A 5,861-nucleotide genomic window follows, 5' to 3' on the forward strand; every position below is an offset into this window, starting at 1 on the left:
AAGTCAGGAAACCATATTTTCTTTTTCTTTCTTTCTTTACTTTTATTTTTTCCCTCTCAATAACTAGAATCCCTTTTCTGCCCATGCCACCACAAAGTTTACAGGACCCTGGGTTTCTTAGAATATGAACAAGCTAAAGTCCACCATTATTATATGCCTGTTTATCTGCTTTTGGATAAAATGGGTAGTTTTTAATCAAAATTCTCCAAAAACATAAAATAAAACAAACTGGGGAAAGAATAGAACAGATCATTGAATGAATTATAGAGCACCTGATTTAGCCAGGATGAAAAGGCCAAGATCCTTGCAGAAGGCACATGAATCCAGGTGAGTACATGATCCTCCACTAACTTTCCGCTGGAGACAGTTGATGATCCACGTGCAGCAAGAGAGCCCAGGGTCAGACTTTGGGCAGTCTTACAGGAATGGAACGTTGCCACCATGAGTTACTAAGGACGACTGAACAGGAGTAACCGAGCTCGTGGAAAGAGGGAGGCACAGTGATGTAAGCTTGATACCCTGCATCAAACTTCATCTCCAGGCATCGGCTGGTAACCAAAATTGTAGGGAATGAGAGGCTGAGAAAGAAGCATCAGCTACAGAATCAGAGAGCCAGGCAGGACCTAGAACAAATATACGGTGCAGAGAAGGGAACAGAAGGTAAAGCCAGGCCTGGTTAGCAGGTCAAGCTTCTAAGTGAGATTACTTACTGCCAAAACTTAATGGTAGGATCAAAGGTATAAATACCAGAGCTAGGATACAATTATCTTAAACATCTATTAGATAAGGGCAATTTGACCCTGGACTTACAAATTGCTAAAAGCAAATTTTACCCTTACAGGAAAAAAATAACATTCTGCTGAATTTTAATACAATGAAATTTTCATACAATGTATTAAGCAATTTTCACATTATTCCCACAGCCACGGAGCTTTAAAGCTCATTTTCAATCCCAAGTAAAAGGAGAGTAGAGAGTAGGGGAACAGTAGATACTGAAATAAATTATATTTATACTTAGCAAAAGGCACACTTCTTTTTCTATCAGGCTGCTTATGGATTAATCTGTTATGGTAGGAAGTAGCCTGACTCTCACAGTGCTAGAGGCTGAATACATGAACTTCTGTCCACGTCTGTTACCTCCCTCCCACAGACACACAGTCATTTGGCTTCTTCTCAACAATTTTAAAAACCTTATCTTTATCTTTTAAAAGTTGACTTATTTATTTTGAGAGTGAGACAGAGAGAGAAAGTGGGGGAAGGACAGAGAGAAAGAGAGAGACAGAGAGAGAGAGAGAATCCCAAGCAGGCTCCATGCTGTCAGTGCATGGCCTAATGCAGGGCTTGATTTCACAAACGATGAGATTCATGGCCTGAACTGAAACCAAGAGCTGGGCACTTAACTGACTGAGCCACCAAGGCACCCCTGTACATGATTATTTTTAAGGAAACAGATGAAATAGTAGAGCTAAAGTTTTACAATTTATCATTTAAAGGTTTAAATTATGCAAAGGAAAAGTCAAGAAATCTCCATTTACACTGTGATTTAGTAGTAGTCATTTTATGAGTTGGCAAGCTTTGTACCCTCTATTTGATGGGGAAAAAGTGCAACTTAACTAGAACATCAAAGATAGAGTGGAAAAGATAAAAGAAGAAAAGAAGAGTGCTCTGGAAAAGCATTTCGTGACTTGAAACATTGTTGATACAACACCAGCACCTGTCCAATGGAATCATTGCGTCACCTTGGTAGTTGAGATCAGTATTTGGACTTCTAAGTAGAAAATTACTTCTTATCCTCATCTGAACAGTAAAATATAGGAAAAGAGGTGAAAAATTGAAAAGGTAAAAGTAATTTGTCATAAAAAAATTATAATTTACCATTTAGGATCCTATGTCAGAGTTTCGAGACAGACTGATGACTGATTAGATGATAATAATACAGACACATGATCTAATATCAAGGATGGACAGTTGGTTGATGAAAGACTTTTTTTCCCCTAATGTTGACTTATTACAAGAGAGTCCCCCCTGCAATTCACTTCACAATGTTGCCGATTGCAATGACTTTTCAAATCTAATTTTAAATAAAATTCTGACCTTAATATTTCAGTAACATCAATGAGACCAAATCAAAGATAATACCAATTCAAGACTGGCCATACAACAGGAAATGCCAGAATGCAGAACTTTTCCGTGACATATTCTGATTAAAAAGAAAAGGTCTTAAGAGTTTAATGAAGTTTCAAGTTACACTGTCAAAGCAGAAAATAGAAGTAAATAAAAAGATTTAGAAACAGAGTATCTGCCATTCCCCCCCACCCTAGAGCATCTTTACAGTAACTGAAAAGGGAAAAGAGAGAGACTTATCCCAAATTGTTTTAATTATGTGGTAGGGCATATTCATATACACGTACCCTGTCCAGCTGCACATGATCTTTCTTAATACAAGATCAAAGTACTTCTCATTGCTATCACTTAATTAAATGTCACATAGTGACTTAATGTTCATGGCAAATATCACAAAATGAAAGATGTTGAATCTGTTTTGTTTCTCTCCATCTATGTAAAACTGAAAAGGGTTTCATTGAGAAGACATTTATATGTTATATGTTGTATTTGTGCTAACATAGTGATTTTGGTAGAGCATGCACAGCTAATCAGACCAAACAATACTGAGGGTCTCCTAATTTTCAATGCATGCAATTTTGTCTTTCCCACATTTGGAGACAGTTAATACACATATAAGTATTCACCTCCAACTCAGCATCTTAGGATCAAGCCAACTACATAATTCTAACTCACAACTCTTATGCCTCTCCTATCTTTGCTTGGAACCCTATATATAAAATTACATAGATATAGATAGATAGATAGATAGATAGATAGAATCATATTGAAGGAAATTAACACATGATCATATTTGCCACATTTCAACCTAGATTCCCAATTCTTACCATGCTGCACTGGCTTATTATTTCTCTAATCTATCTGTTAAACCAAATATAAGTAAAAGAATATATTAATAGTAACATAATTCCAATAAATTAGATTAACAAAAAGTCTTTAACAATATAAAAAATAAAGAAAACAAGTAATAATACACTTCTATTAATTTGGAAAAATAGTGTAAACTTAAATATATCAGTGATTATATTAAATGACAAGGGATTAATTATTTCATTGAAAAGGTGAGACTTGTCAGACTAGATTTTAAAAATTATAAAGTCAAAATACTCACACTCATTATGGAAGATTTCATCTGATAACTGATAGGATAAGCAGAAAAACATCAGAAAAACTATAGATCTGGACCAATCTTGACAGAATTTATACACACACACACTCACATGTATGTGTGTGCAGAAATAAATGAAAGAGAAAATAAATAAAGTCAACAGGAAAAATTTTAAAAGACACACATTTAGTTATTTTAAAATATTAGTACATCTGATGAACCCCCAGTAAGACTAAAATGAAAAGAAAACACAGAATAGCAAAGTAAGACATAAAATGAGAGGGTCTCAATAGTTCTTACTGATACTGAAAAGACAATAAAATAATATTACCTGCAACTTTATATCAAGAATTGAAAATTTAGATGATGTGGATAAACTTCAAATAAAAACCAAAACTCCATAAGAAGAAATTAAAAACAACTTCACTGGCTGGCCTGAAAACTGTCTTAGGAGATGACTGATTTCTAGCATCTGACTCTCATCCAAGAAACGGCAATGAGTTTTATGATGTTGAAAGTCTAAACCCCTTGTTCCCCATGTTGGGGTGGGTCATCCAGGATACATGACCACAGGTTTGATCCTTGAGCTGGACCTGGGTGATTGGAGGGTCTTCACTCCCTCCCCTGCATTTGAGATGTGCTCTCCACTTGCCTTCTCCATGTCAGGACTCTCATTTGAGAGAGGAAAGTGTTGTTCCTCAACATTTGGACTGAATGTCTGATGGACCCATGAAGGCCTCTCTATAGATGAAGAGGACTTGGTGGGTGGGTTAGGAGATCTACTCATCTTGCAGCAGCACAGCACAAACCTCTTATGTAAGTCCCCTTGCTTGTTCAACCCACTGGCCTAGCGATTTGGAGTGGCTCCCTGCTTCCTCCATCTCTCCCTGCCCTTCTTGCGGGAAATGGCTTCAGATTTCATGGGGAGAGCTGGGGGGAGCTCCTGATGTCATAACCCACAAAGTTAGCTTCTTCGCTCTTGGTTGGCAATGCCCTAATGATTTGGACATGGCTGACTTGATTATATAAAGATGCTAGAGCTTTATTGGCAAACTCTTCCAGGCCATGACTTCTCATACCAATGTGGAGGCTCATACTGGGAACACAGCATGACATATGAAACATGGGTCCAAGAGTAGATTATGCCTGGGACGTCCTTCAAATTTTCAATGTATGACAGCATTCTCTTTCTCTTGCTGCATGATATTTCTTGCCTTTAAATCTCTGTGGAGGCTTATGAGTCCTTTTGAACATCTATACTTAAGAAAAAATATACTTTGATATTATACGGATATCAAATATGCAATTAAACCTTTCCCAAAATATTCAAAATAGTCAAGAAAAGACGTACATCATAACTTGATTTCAGATCTACGTAGATTTGCTTATGCATTCTTCCAAATATTTAAGGAAGATATAACTTCAGTCTTAAATAAATAAACCCATCCAGTTAATAGGTAAAGAAGAAAAATTTCCAAGTCAGTTTATAGATTCATCATATCTCTTGTATTGAAACCCAATGAAGATACTAAGATGGGGGAATGACAAATGTAAAATTCCTAAATAGAAATGTCAACAAATCAGAGCTACCAAATATAACAAAAGATAAAGCATCATGACAATGTAGTTTGGAATAAAAAAATGGGTTAACACTTAAATATCAATAATGTGATCTACTATATTAAAAGGAAGAAGCAGAAAAAAACAAAAATAACTCAATAAATGCTGAAAAAGTCATTTAATACAAACATTTTCTTAATATGGTAAAATGTCTAAAATAAATACAAAGAATACCAATTATAATGGTAAATAATTGAGAACTTCATTCTGAGTTCTTTAATAAATCTTTCCATTTGTATCAAAAACTTGGTATTTAGTCAATAATTGTTAGCTCTGCAGTTATTATTTTTTAAAATTATTTAATGTTTATTTATTTTTGAGAGAGAAGGAAAGATAGATTGTAAGCAGGGGAGGGACAGAGAAAGAGGGAGACACACAATCCAAAGAGGGTCCAGGCTTTGAGCTGTCATCACAGAGCCCAATACAGAGCTGGAACTCACAAACCGTGAGATCATGACCTGAGCTGAAGTTGGATGCTTAACCAACTGAGCCACCCAGGTGCCCCATCTGCAGTTATTATTTTGAAGAATAAATTGTTTTATTATGTGATGGAAGTTAAAATGTTCCATTGCTGTTGTTATTAGGCCTTATGACCTCATTTCAGACTTCAATATGCAGGAGGAATTTTCTATCACTACAACTCTTCCTTTTTACCAAAACAACCTATCCAGAGACTTCCAATGGGTTTTGACCCCTTCTCATTTTGTTAGTAAATTTATCCTGGATTTGGTATTCTTACAAACTCTTCACCATCAAATCTCACAAATTCCTTTGTACTAATTCTCCCCATAATCTTTCTGTTCAATTTATATTACTGTTATTTCCATTCCAAATTCTTTCTTCCAGCCCTGACAAATCCTTGATGTTTAATAATGTCTCATGATATTGCCCTAAAATGCAGTCCTTCTGATCTCCTGTTTGATACTTATAAATTCTTAAAATTCCCAATCAACTCCAACTCTACACTAACACACTCTCTCACCCTCTGGTACATTTGGATCCTACTATT

The sequence above is a fragment of the Suricata suricatta genome, chromosome 14 (assembly GCF_006229205.1).
Source record: "Suricata suricatta isolate VVHF042 chromosome 14, meerkat_22Aug2017_6uvM2_HiC, whole genome shotgun sequence".
Lineage (NCBI taxonomy): Eukaryota > Metazoa > Chordata > Mammalia > Carnivora > Herpestidae > Suricata > Suricata suricatta.